The sequence below is a fragment of the Pholcus phalangioides genome, unplaced genomic scaffold, assembly GCF_987345545.1.
Source record: "Pholcus phalangioides strain wild (caught in Gottingen) unplaced genomic scaffold, Ppha-v1.0 ptg000018l_1, whole genome shotgun sequence".
Taxonomy (NCBI): Eukaryota; Metazoa; Arthropoda; class Arachnida; order Araneae; family Pholcidae; genus Pholcus; species Pholcus phalangioides.
Genome location: NW_028301611.1, coordinates 19,810,702 through 19,820,139, shown reverse-complemented (window position 1 = coordinate 19,820,139; position 9,438 = coordinate 19,810,702). Strand labels below are relative to the sequence as shown.

Genomic DNA, 9,438 nt, shown 5'->3' with positions numbered 1-9,438 from the left:
GAACCCACGCCTCCGAAGAGACCGGTGCCTTAAACCGGCGCCTTAGCCGGTCTACGCTCGGACACGCTACCTGTAAACGCCGCTCAGAGATAAGCACTTCAAAAATTTTATTCGATCGCATCAAGAAAAATACCAAAAAATATTCTGTTATAGACATCCTCTAGCAGCGGTGGGATTCGAACTCACGCCTCCGAAGAGACCGGTGCCTTAAACCGGCGCCTTAGACCGCTCGGCCACGCTACCTCCAGACGCCGCTCAGAGATACGCACTTCAAAAATTTTATTCGATCGCATCAAGAAAAATACCGAAAAATATTCCGTTATAGAGATCTTCTGGCAGCGGTGGGATTCGAACCCACGCCTCCGAAGAGACCGGTGCCTTAAACCGGCGCCTTAGACCACTCGGACACGTTACCTGTAAACACCGCTCAGAGATACGCACTTCAAAAATTTTATTCGATCGCATCAAGAAAAATACCAAAAAATATTCTGTTATAGACATCTTCTAGCAGCGGTGGGATTCGAACCCACGCCTCCGAAGAGACCGGTGCCTTAGACCGCTCGGACACGCTACCTGCAAACGCAGCTCAGGGATACGCACTTCAAAAATTTTATTCGATCGCATCAAGAAAAATGCCGAAAAAGGTTTCGTAATAGATATCTTCTGGCAGCGGTGGGATTCGAACCCACGCCTCAGGAGAGACCGGTGCCTTAAACCGGCGCCTTAGACCGCTCGGCCACGCTACCTGCAAACGCCGCTCAGAGATACGCACTTCAAAAATTTTATTCGATCGCATCAAGAAAACTGCCGAAAAATGTTTCGTTATAGAAATCTTCTGGCAGCGGTGGGATTCGAACCCACGCCTCCGAAGAGACCGGTGCCTTAAACCGGCGCCTTAGACCGCTCGGACACGCTACCTGTAAACGCCGCTCAGAGATACGCACTTCAAAAATGTTATTCGATCGCATCAAGAAAAATGCGGAAAAATATTCCGTTATCGACATCTTCTGGCAGCGGTGGGATTCGAACCCATGCCTCCGAAGGGACCGGTGCCTTAAACCGGCGCCTTACACCACTCGGACACGCTACCTGCAAACGCAGCTCAGGGATACGCACTTCAAAAATTTTATTCGATCGCATCAAGAAAAATGCCGAAAAATATTGCGTTATAGACATCTGGCAGCGGTGGGATGCGAACCCACGCCTCCGAAGAGACCGGTGCCTTACACCGGCGCCTTAGACCGCTCGGCCACGCTACCTGCAAACGCCGCTCAGAGATAAGCACTTCAAAAATTTTATTCGATCGCATCAAGAAAAACGCCGAAAAGATTTTGTAATAGACATCTTCCGGCAGCGGTGGGATTCGAACCCACGCCTCCGAAGAGACCGGTGCCTTAAACCCGCGCCTTAGACCGCTCGGACACGCTACCTGCAAAAAACCGCTCAGAGATAAGCACTTCAAAAAATTTATTCGATCGCATCAAGAAAAATGCCGAAAAACATTCCGTTATAGACATCTTCTGGCAGCGGTGGGATTCGAACCCACGCCTCCGAAGAGACCGGTGCCTTAAACCGGCGCCTTAGACCGCTCGGCCACGCTACCTCCAGACGCCGCTCAGAGATACGCACTTCAAATATTTTATTCGATCGCATCAAAAAAAATACCGAAAAATATTCCGTTATAGACATCTTCTGGCAGCGGTGGGATTCGAACCCACGCCTCCGAAGAGACCGGTGCCTTAGACCGCTCGGCCACGCTACCGGTAAACACCGTTCAGAGATACGCACTTCAAAAATTTTATTCGATCGCATCAAAAAAAATACCGAAAAATATTCCGTTATAGACATCTTCTGGCAGCGGTGGGATGCGAACCCACGCCTCCGAAGAGACCGGTGCCTTACACCGGCGCCTTAGACCGCTTGTCCACGCTACCTGCAAACGCCGCTCAGAGATAAGCACTTCAAAAATTTTATTCGATCGCATCAAGAAAAACGCCGAAAAAGGTTTCGTAATAGACATCTTCTGGCAGCGGTGGGATTCGAACCCACGCCTCCGAAGAGACCGGTGCCTTAAACCGGTGCCTCAGACCGCTCGGCCACGCTACCTGCAAACGCCGCTCAGAGATACGCACTTCAAAAATTTTATTCGATCGCATCAAGAAAAATGCGGAAAAATATTCCGTTATAGACATCTTCTGGCAGCGGTGGGTTTCGAACCCACGCCTCCGAAGAGACCGGGGCCTTAAACCAGCGCCTTAGACCGCTCGGACACGCTACCTGTAAACACCGTTCAGAGATACGCACTTCAAAAATTTTATTCGATCGCATCAAGAAAAATACCGAAAAATATTCCGTTATAGACATCTTCTGGCAGCGGTGGGTTTCGAACCCACGCCTCCGAAGAGACCGGTGCCTTAAACCGGCGCCTTGGACCGCTCGGACACGCTACCTGTAAATGCCGTTCAGAGATACGCACTTCAAAAATTTTATTCGATCGCATCAAGAAAAATGCCGAAAAATATTCCGTTATAGACATCTGGCAGCGGTGGGATGCGAACCCACGCCTCCGAAGAAACCGGGGCCTTAAACCAGCGCCTTAGACCGATCGGCCACGCTACCTGCAAACGCCGCTCAGAGATACGCACTTCAAAAATTTTATTCGATCGCATCAACAAAAATGCAGAAAAATGTTTCGTAACAGACATCTTCTGGCAGCGGTGGAATTCGAACCCACGCCTCCGAAGAGACCGGTTCCTTAAACGGGCGCCTTAGACCGCTCGGACACGCTACCTGCAAACGCAGCTCAGAGATACGCACTTCAAAAATTTTATTCGATCGCATCAAGAAAAATGCCGAAAATGTTTCGTAATAGAGATCTTCTGGCAGCGGTGGGATTCGAACCCACGCCTCCGAAGAGACCGGTGCCTTAGACCGCTCGGCCACGCTACCTGCAAACGCCGCTCAGAGATAAGCACTTCAAAAAATTTATTCGATCGCATCAAGAAAAATGCCGAAAAAAGTTTCGTAATAGAAATCATCTGCCAGCGGTGGGATTCGAACCCACGCCTCCGAAGAGACCGGTGCCTTAAACCGGCGCCTTAGCCGGTCTACGCTCGGACACGCTACCTGTAAACGCCGCTCAGAGATAAGCACTTCAAAAATTTTATTCGATCGCATCAAGAAAAATACCAAAAAATATTCTGTTATAGACATCCTCTAGCAGCGGTGGGATTCGAACTCACGCCTCCGAAGAGACCGGTGCCTTAAACCGGCGCCTTAGACCGCTCGGCCACGCTACCTCCAGACGCCGCTCAGAGATACGCACTTCAAAAATTTTATTCGATCGCATCAAGAAAAATACCGAAAAATATTCCGTTATAGAGATCTTCTGGCAGCGGTGGGATTCGAACCCACGCCTCCGAAGAGACCGGTGCCTTAAACCGGCGCCTTAGACCACTCGGACACGTTACCTGTAAACACCGCTCAGAGATACGCACTTCAAAAATTTTATTCGATCGCATCAAGAAAAATACCAAAAAATATTCTGTTATAGACATCTTCTAGCAGCGGTGGGATTCGAACCCACGCCTCCGAAGAGACCGGTGCCTTAGACCGCTCGGACACGCTACCTGCAAACGCAGCTCAGGGATACGCACTTCAAAAATTTTATTCGATCGCATCAAGAAAAATGCCGAAAAAGGTTTCGTAATAGATATCTTCTGGCAGCGGTGGGATTCGAACCCACGCCTCAGGAGAGACCGGTGCCTTAAACCGGCGCCTTAGACCGCTCGGCCACGCTACCTGCAAACGCCGCTCAGAGATACGCACTTCAAAAATTTTATTCGATCGCATCAAGAAAACTGCCGAAAAAGGTTTCGTTATAGAAATCTTCTGGCAGCGGTGGGATTCGAACCCACGCCTCCGAAGAGACCGGTGCCTTAAACCGGCGCCTTAGACCGCTCGGACACGCTACCTGTAAACGCCGCTCAGAGATACGCACTTCAAAAATGTTATTCGATCGCATCAAGAAAAATGCGGAAAAATATTCCGTTATCGACATCTTCTGGCAGCGGTGGGATTCGAACCCATGCCTCCGAAGGGACCGGTGCCTTAAACCGGCGCCTTACACCACTCGGACAAGCTACCTGCAAACGCAGCTCAGGGATACGCACTTCAAAAATTTTATTCGATCGCATCAAGAAAAATGCCGAAAAATATTGCGTTATAGACATCTGGCAGCGGTGGGATGCGAACCCACGCCTCCGAAGAGACCGGTGCCTTACACCGGCGCCTTAGACCGCTCGGCCACGCTACCTGCAAACGCCGCTCAGAGATAAGCACTTCAAAAATTTTATTCGATCGCATCAAGAAAAACGCCGAAAAGATTTTGTAATAGACATCTTCCGGCAGCGGTGGGATTCGAACCCACGCCTCCGAAGAGACCGGTGCCTTAAACCCGCGCCTTAGACCGCTCGGACACGCTACCTGCAAACACCGCTCAGAGATAAGCACTTCAAAAAATTTATTCGATCGCATCAAGAAAAATGCCGAAAAACATTCCGTTATAGACATCTTCTGGCAGCGGTGGGATTCGAACCCACGCCTCCGAAGAGACCGGTGCCTTAAACCGGCGCCTTAGACCGCTCGGCCACGCTACCTCCAGACGCCGCTCAGAGATACGCACTTCAAATATTTTATTCGATCGCATCAAGAAAAATACCAAAAAACATTCTGTTATAGACATCTTCTAGCAGCGGTGGGATTCGATCCCACGCCTCCGATGAGACCGGTGCCTTAAACCGGCGCCTTAGACCGCTCGGCCACGCTACCTGCAAACGCCGCTCAGAGATACGCACTTCAAAAATTTTATTCGATCGCATCAAAAAAAATACCGAAAAATATTCCGTTATAGACATCTTCTGGCAGCGGTGGGATTCGAACCCACGCCTCCGAAGAGACCGGTGCCTTAGACCGCTCGGCCACGCTACCGGTAAACACCGTTCAGAGATACGCACTTCAAAAATTTAATTCGATCGCATCAAGAAAAGTGCCGAAAATGTTTCGTAATAGACATCTTCTGGCAGCGGTGGGTTTCGAACCCACGCCTCCGAAGATACCGGTGCCTTAAACCGGCGCCTTAGACCGCTCGGACACGCTACCTGTAAACACCGCTCAGAGATACGCACTTCAAAAATTTTATTCGATCGCATCAAGAAAAATACCAAAAATATTCTGTTATAGACATCTTCTAGCAGCGGTGGGATTCGAACCCACGCCTCCGAAGGGACCGGTGCCTTAACCCGGCGCCTTACACCACTCGGACACGCTACCTGCAAACGCAGCTCAGGGATACGCACTTCAAAAATTTTATTCGATCGCATCAAGAAAAATGCCGAAAAATATTGCGTTATAGACATCTGGCAGCGGTGGGATGCGAACCCACGCCTCCGAAGAGACCGGTGCCTTACACCGGCGCCTTAGACCGCTTGTCCACGCTACCTGCAAACGCCGCTCAGAGATAAGCACTTCAAAAATTTTATTCGATCGCATCAAGAAAAACGCCGAAAAAGGTTTCGTAATAGACATCTTCTGGCAGCGGTGGGATTCGAACCCACGCCTCCGAAGAGACCGGTGCCTTAAACCGGCGCCTCAGACCGCTCGGCCACGCTACCTGCAAACGCCGCTCAGAGATACGCACTTCAAAAATTTTATTCGATCGCATCAAGAAAAATGCGGAAAAATATTCCGTTATAGACATCTTCTGGCAGCGGTGGGTTTCGAACCCACGCCTCCGAAGAGACCGGGGCCTTAAACCAGCGCCTTAGACCGCTCGGACACGCTACCTGTAAACACCGTTCAGAGATACGCACTTCAAAAATTTTATTCGATCGCATCAAGAAAAATACCGAAAAATATTCCGTTATAGACATCTTCTGGCAGCGGTGGGTTTCGAACCCACGCCTCCGAAGAGACCGGTGCCTTAAACCGGCGCCTTGGACCGCTCGGACACGCTACCTGTAAATGCCGTTCAGAGATACGCACTTCAAAAATTTTATTCGATCGCATCAAGAAAAATGCCGAAAAATATTCCGTTATAGACATCTGGCAGCGGTAGGATGCGAACCCACGCCTCCGAAGAAACCGGGGCCTTAAACCAGCGCCTTAGACCGATCGGCCACGCTACCTGCAAACGCCGCTCAGAGATAAGCACTTCAAAAATTTTATTCGATCGCATCAAGAAAAATGCAGAAAAATGTTTCGTAATAGACATCTTCTGGCAGCGGTGGGATTCGAACCCACGCCTCCGAAGAGACCGGTGCCTTAAACCGGCGCCTTAGACCGCTCGGCCACGCTACCTGCAAACGCCGCTCAGAGATACGCACTTCAAAAATTTCATTCGATCGCATCAAGAAAACTGCCGAAAAAGGTTTCGTATTAGAAATCTTCTGGCAGCGGTGGGATTCGAACCCACGCCTCCGAAGAGACCGGTGCCTTAAATCGGCGCCTTAGACCGCTCGGCGACGCTACCTGTAACCGCCGCTCAGAGATACGCACTTCAAAAATTTTATTCGATCGCATCAAGAAAAATAACGAAAAATATTCCGTTATAGACATCTTCTGGCAGCGGTGGGATTCGAACCCACGCCTCAGAAGAGACCGGTGTCTTAGACCGCTCGGCCACGCTACCTGCAAACGCCGCTCAGAGATACTCACTTCAAAAATTTTATTCGATCGCATCAAGAAAAATGCGGAAAAATATTCCGTTATAGACATCTGGCAGCGGTGGGATGCGAACCCACGCCTCCGAAGAGACCGGTGCCTTAAACCGGCGCCTTAGACCGCTCGGCCACGCTACCTGCAAACGCCGCTCAGAGATACGCACTTCAAAAATTTTATTCGATCGCATCAAGAAAACTGCCGAAAAAGGTTTCGTTATAGAAATCTTCTGGCAGCGGTGGGATTCGAACCCACGCCTCCGAAGAGACCGGTGCCTTAAACCGGCGCCTTAGACCGCTCGGACACGCTACCTGTAAACGCCGCTCAGAGATACGCACTTCAAAAATGTTATTCGATCGCATCAAGAAAAATGCGGAAAAATATTCCGTTATCGACATCTTCTGGCAGCGGTGGGATTCGAACCCACGCCTCCGAAGGGACCGGTGCCTTAAACCGGCGCCTTACACCACTCGGACACGCTACCTGCAAACGCAGCTCAGGGATACGCACTTCAAAAATTTTATTCGATCGCATCAAGAAAAATGCCGAAAAATATTGCGTTATAGACATCTGGCAGCGGTGGGATGCGAACCCACGCCTCCGAAGAGACCGGTGCCTTACACCGGCGCCTTAGACCGCTCGGCCACGCTACCTGCAAACGCCGCTCAGAGATAAGCACTTCAAAAATTTTATTCGATCGCATCAAGAAAAACGCCGAAAAAGGTTTCGTAATAGACATCTTCTGGCAGCGGTGGGATACGAACCCACGCCTCCGAAGAGACCGGTGCCTTAAACCGGCGCCTCAGACCGCTCGGCCACGCTACCTGCAAACGCAGCTCAGGGATACGCACTTCAAAAATTTTATTCGATCGCATCAAGAAAAATGCCGAAAAAGGTTTCGTAATAGACATCTTATGGCAGCGGTGGGATTCCAATTCACGCCTCCGAAGAGACCGGTGCCTCAAACCGGCGCCTTAGACCGCTCGGCCACGCTACCTGTAAATGCCGCTCAGAGATACGCACTTCAAAAATGTTATTCGATCGCATCAAGAAAAATGCGGAAAAATATTCCGTTATAGACATCTGGCAGCGGTGGGATGCGAACACACGCCTCCGAAGAGACCGGTGCCTTAAACCGGTGCCTCAGACCGCTCGGCCACGCTACCTGCAAACGCAGCTCAGGGATACGCACTTCAAAAATTTTATTCGATCGCATCAAGAAAACTGCCGAAAAAGGTTTCGTTATAGAAATCTTCTGGCAGCGGTGGGATTCGAACCCACGCCTCCGAAGAGACCGGTGCCTTAAACCGGCGCCTTAGACCGCTCGGACACGCTACCTGTAAACGCCGCTCAGAGATACGCACTTTACAAATTTTATTCGATCCCATCAAGAAAAATGCCGAAAAATATTCTGCTATAGATATCTTCTAGCAGCGGTGGGATTCGAACCCACGCCTCCGAAGAGACCGGTGCCTTAAACCGGCGCCTTAGACCGCTCGGCCACGCTACCTGCAAACGCCGCTCAGAGATACGCACTTCAAAAATTTTATTCGATCGCATCAAGAAAACTGCCGAAAAAGGTTTCGTTGTAGAAATCTTCTGGCAGCGGTGGGATTCGAACCCACGCCTCAGGAGAGACCGGTGCCTTAAACCGGCGCCTTAGACCGCTCGGCCACGCTACCTGCAAACGCCGCTCAGAGATACGCACTTCAAAAATTTCATTCGATCGCATCAAGAAAACTGCCGAAAAAGGTTTCGTATTAGAAATCTTCTGGCAGCGGTGGGATTCGAACCCACGCCTCCGAAGAGACCGGTGCCTTAAATCGGCGCCTTAGACCGCTCGGCGACGCTACCTGTAACCGCCGCTCAGAGATACGCACTTCAAAAATTTTATTCGATCGCATCAAGAAAAATAACGAAAAATATTCCGTTATAGACATCTTCTGGCAGCGGTGGGATTCGAACCCACGCCTCAGAAGAGACCGGTGTCTTAGACCGCTCGGCCACGCTACCTGCAAACGCCGCTCAGAGATACTCACTTCAAAAATTTTATTCGATCGCATCAAGAAAAATGCGGAAAAATATTCCGTTATAGACATCTGGCAGCGGTGGGATGCGAACCCACGCCTCCGAAGAGACCGGTGCCTTAAACCGGCGCCTTAGACCGCTCGGCCACGCTACCTGCAAACGCCGCTCAGAGATACGCACTTCAAAAATTTTATTCGATCGCATCAAGAAAACTGCCGAAAAAGGTTTCGTTATAGAAATCTTCTGGCAGCGGTGGGATTCGAACCCACGCCTCCGAAGAGACCGGTGCCTTAAACCGGCGCCTTAGACCGCTCGGCCACGCTACCTGCAAACGCCGCTCAGAGATACGCACTTCAAAAATTTCATTCGATCGCATCAAGAAAACTGCCGAAAAAGGTTTCGTATTAGAAATCTTCTGGCAGCGGTGGGATTCGAACCCACGCCTCCGAAGAGACCGGTGCCTTAAATCGGCGCCTTAGACCGCTCGGCGACGCTACCTGTAACCGCCGCTCAGAGATACGCACTTCAAAAATTTTATTCGATCGCATCAAGAAAAATAACGAAAAATATTCCGTTATAGACATCTTCTGGCAGCGGTGGGATTCGAACCCACGCCTCAGAAGAGACCGGTGTCTTAGACCGCTCGGCCACGCTACCTGCAAACGCCGCTCAGAGATACTCACTTCAAAAATT

General features: G+C 50.3%; 36 non-coding genes across 36 annotated transcripts; all 36 read right to left on the bottom strand.

The window, feature by feature from the left end:
• Positions 1 to 161: 161 nt before the first annotated feature.
• On the bottom strand, positions 162 to 243 carry TRNAL-AAG (transfer RNA leucine (anticodon AAG)). The gene has a single exon. It is a non-coding gene; the product is annotated as a tRNA-Leu (tRNA).
• A 90-nt stretch (positions 244 to 333) lies between these two features.
• TRNAL-AAG (transfer RNA leucine (anticodon AAG)) lies at positions 334 to 415 on the bottom strand. The gene has a single exon. It is a non-coding gene; the product is annotated as a tRNA-Leu (tRNA).
• A 249-nt stretch (positions 416 to 664) lies between these two features.
• TRNAL-AAG (transfer RNA leucine (anticodon AAG)) lies at positions 665 to 746 on the bottom strand. The gene has a single exon. It is a non-coding gene; the product is annotated as a tRNA-Leu (tRNA).
• A 90-nt stretch (positions 747 to 836) lies between these two features.
• On the bottom strand, positions 837 to 918 carry TRNAL-AAG (transfer RNA leucine (anticodon AAG)). The gene has a single exon. It is a non-coding gene; the product is annotated as a tRNA-Leu (tRNA).
• A 90-nt stretch (positions 919 to 1,008) lies between these two features.
• Positions 1,009 to 1,090, bottom strand: TRNAL-AAG (transfer RNA leucine (anticodon AAG)). The gene has a single exon. It is a non-coding gene; the product is annotated as a tRNA-Leu (tRNA).
• An 87-nt stretch (positions 1,091 to 1,177) lies between these two features.
• On the bottom strand, positions 1,178 to 1,259 carry TRNAL-AAG (transfer RNA leucine (anticodon AAG)). The gene has a single exon. It is a non-coding gene; the product is annotated as a tRNA-Leu (tRNA).
• Positions 1,260 to 1,521: 262 nt separating this feature from the next.
• TRNAL-AAG (transfer RNA leucine (anticodon AAG)) lies at positions 1,522 to 1,603 on the bottom strand. The gene has a single exon. It is a non-coding gene; the product is annotated as a tRNA-Leu (tRNA).
• A 90-nt stretch (positions 1,604 to 1,693) lies between these two features.
• TRNAE-CUC (transfer RNA glutamic acid (anticodon CUC)) lies at positions 1,694 to 1,762 on the bottom strand. Its single transcript has one exon. It is a non-coding gene; the product is annotated as a tRNA-Glu (tRNA).
• A 262-nt stretch (positions 1,763 to 2,024) lies between these two features.
• Positions 2,025 to 2,106, bottom strand: TRNAL-AAG (transfer RNA leucine (anticodon AAG)). The gene has a single exon. It is a non-coding gene; the product is annotated as a tRNA-Leu (tRNA).
• A 262-nt stretch (positions 2,107 to 2,368) lies between these two features.
• On the bottom strand, positions 2,369 to 2,450 carry TRNAL-AAG (transfer RNA leucine (anticodon AAG)). The gene has a single exon. It is a non-coding gene; the product is annotated as a tRNA-Leu (tRNA).
• Positions 2,451 to 2,880: 430 nt separating this feature from the next.
• TRNAE-CUC (transfer RNA glutamic acid (anticodon CUC)) lies at positions 2,881 to 2,949 on the bottom strand. Its single transcript has one exon. It is a non-coding gene; the product is annotated as a tRNA-Glu (tRNA).
• Positions 2,950 to 3,217: 268 nt separating this feature from the next.
• On the bottom strand, positions 3,218 to 3,299 carry TRNAL-AAG (transfer RNA leucine (anticodon AAG)). The gene has a single exon. It is a non-coding gene; the product is annotated as a tRNA-Leu (tRNA).
• Positions 3,300 to 3,389: 90 nt separating this feature from the next.
• Positions 3,390 to 3,471, bottom strand: TRNAL-AAG (transfer RNA leucine (anticodon AAG)). The gene has a single exon. It is a non-coding gene; the product is annotated as a tRNA-Leu (tRNA).
• A 249-nt stretch (positions 3,472 to 3,720) lies between these two features.
• On the bottom strand, positions 3,721 to 3,802 carry TRNAL-AAG (transfer RNA leucine (anticodon AAG)). Its single transcript has one exon. It is a non-coding gene; the product is annotated as a tRNA-Leu (tRNA).
• Positions 3,803 to 3,892: 90 nt separating this feature from the next.
• TRNAL-AAG (transfer RNA leucine (anticodon AAG)) lies at positions 3,893 to 3,974 on the bottom strand. The gene has a single exon. It is a non-coding gene; the product is annotated as a tRNA-Leu (tRNA).
• Positions 3,975 to 4,233: 259 nt separating this feature from the next.
• On the bottom strand, positions 4,234 to 4,315 carry TRNAL-AAG (transfer RNA leucine (anticodon AAG)). The gene has a single exon. It is a non-coding gene; the product is annotated as a tRNA-Leu (tRNA).
• Positions 4,316 to 4,576: 261 nt separating this feature from the next.
• Positions 4,577 to 4,658, bottom strand: TRNAL-AAG (transfer RNA leucine (anticodon AAG)). Its single transcript has one exon. It is a non-coding gene; the product is annotated as a tRNA-Leu (tRNA).
• A 90-nt stretch (positions 4,659 to 4,748) lies between these two features.
• On the bottom strand, positions 4,749 to 4,830 carry TRNAL-AAG (transfer RNA leucine (anticodon AAG)). Its single transcript has one exon. It is a non-coding gene; the product is annotated as a tRNA-Leu (tRNA).
• Positions 4,831 to 4,920: 90 nt separating this feature from the next.
• On the bottom strand, positions 4,921 to 4,989 carry TRNAE-CUC (transfer RNA glutamic acid (anticodon CUC)). The gene has a single exon. It is a non-coding gene; the product is annotated as a tRNA-Glu (tRNA).
• Positions 4,990 to 5,078: 89 nt separating this feature from the next.
• Positions 5,079 to 5,160, bottom strand: TRNAL-AAG (transfer RNA leucine (anticodon AAG)). Its single transcript has one exon. It is a non-coding gene; the product is annotated as a tRNA-Leu (tRNA).
• Positions 5,161 to 5,590: 430 nt separating this feature from the next.
• On the bottom strand, positions 5,591 to 5,672 carry TRNAL-AAG (transfer RNA leucine (anticodon AAG)). Its single transcript has one exon. It is a non-coding gene; the product is annotated as a tRNA-Leu (tRNA).
• Positions 5,673 to 5,934: 262 nt separating this feature from the next.
• On the bottom strand, positions 5,935 to 6,016 carry TRNAL-AAG (transfer RNA leucine (anticodon AAG)). The gene has a single exon. It is a non-coding gene; the product is annotated as a tRNA-Leu (tRNA).
• A 259-nt stretch (positions 6,017 to 6,275) lies between these two features.
• TRNAL-AAG (transfer RNA leucine (anticodon AAG)) lies at positions 6,276 to 6,357 on the bottom strand. The gene has a single exon. It is a non-coding gene; the product is annotated as a tRNA-Leu (tRNA).
• Positions 6,358 to 6,447: 90 nt separating this feature from the next.
• TRNAL-AAG (transfer RNA leucine (anticodon AAG)) lies at positions 6,448 to 6,529 on the bottom strand. The gene has a single exon. It is a non-coding gene; the product is annotated as a tRNA-Leu (tRNA).
• A 246-nt stretch (positions 6,530 to 6,775) lies between these two features.
• TRNAL-AAG (transfer RNA leucine (anticodon AAG)) lies at positions 6,776 to 6,857 on the bottom strand. The gene has a single exon. It is a non-coding gene; the product is annotated as a tRNA-Leu (tRNA).
• Positions 6,858 to 6,947: 90 nt separating this feature from the next.
• On the bottom strand, positions 6,948 to 7,029 carry TRNAL-AAG (transfer RNA leucine (anticodon AAG)). The gene has a single exon. It is a non-coding gene; the product is annotated as a tRNA-Leu (tRNA).
• Positions 7,030 to 7,119: 90 nt separating this feature from the next.
• TRNAL-AAG (transfer RNA leucine (anticodon AAG)) lies at positions 7,120 to 7,201 on the bottom strand. The gene has a single exon. It is a non-coding gene; the product is annotated as a tRNA-Leu (tRNA).
• An 87-nt stretch (positions 7,202 to 7,288) lies between these two features.
• On the bottom strand, positions 7,289 to 7,370 carry TRNAL-AAG (transfer RNA leucine (anticodon AAG)). The gene has a single exon. It is a non-coding gene; the product is annotated as a tRNA-Leu (tRNA).
• Positions 7,371 to 7,460: 90 nt separating this feature from the next.
• TRNAL-AAG (transfer RNA leucine (anticodon AAG)) lies at positions 7,461 to 7,542 on the bottom strand. The gene has a single exon. It is a non-coding gene; the product is annotated as a tRNA-Leu (tRNA).
• Positions 7,543 to 7,973: 431 nt separating this feature from the next.
• Positions 7,974 to 8,055, bottom strand: TRNAL-AAG (transfer RNA leucine (anticodon AAG)). The gene has a single exon. It is a non-coding gene; the product is annotated as a tRNA-Leu (tRNA).
• Positions 8,056 to 8,145: 90 nt separating this feature from the next.
• TRNAL-AAG (transfer RNA leucine (anticodon AAG)) lies at positions 8,146 to 8,227 on the bottom strand. The gene has a single exon. It is a non-coding gene; the product is annotated as a tRNA-Leu (tRNA).
• Positions 8,228 to 8,317: 90 nt separating this feature from the next.
• On the bottom strand, positions 8,318 to 8,399 carry TRNAL-AAG (transfer RNA leucine (anticodon AAG)). The gene has a single exon. It is a non-coding gene; the product is annotated as a tRNA-Leu (tRNA).
• Positions 8,400 to 8,489: 90 nt separating this feature from the next.
• Positions 8,490 to 8,571, bottom strand: TRNAL-AAG (transfer RNA leucine (anticodon AAG)). The gene has a single exon. It is a non-coding gene; the product is annotated as a tRNA-Leu (tRNA).
• A 246-nt stretch (positions 8,572 to 8,817) lies between these two features.
• TRNAL-AAG (transfer RNA leucine (anticodon AAG)) lies at positions 8,818 to 8,899 on the bottom strand. Its single transcript has one exon. It is a non-coding gene; the product is annotated as a tRNA-Leu (tRNA).
• Positions 8,900 to 8,989: 90 nt separating this feature from the next.
• TRNAL-AAG (transfer RNA leucine (anticodon AAG)) lies at positions 8,990 to 9,071 on the bottom strand. Its single transcript has one exon. It is a non-coding gene; the product is annotated as a tRNA-Leu (tRNA).
• A 90-nt stretch (positions 9,072 to 9,161) lies between these two features.
• TRNAL-AAG (transfer RNA leucine (anticodon AAG)) lies at positions 9,162 to 9,243 on the bottom strand. The gene has a single exon. It is a non-coding gene; the product is annotated as a tRNA-Leu (tRNA).
• Between the last annotated feature and the right edge of the window lie 195 nt (positions 9,244 to 9,438).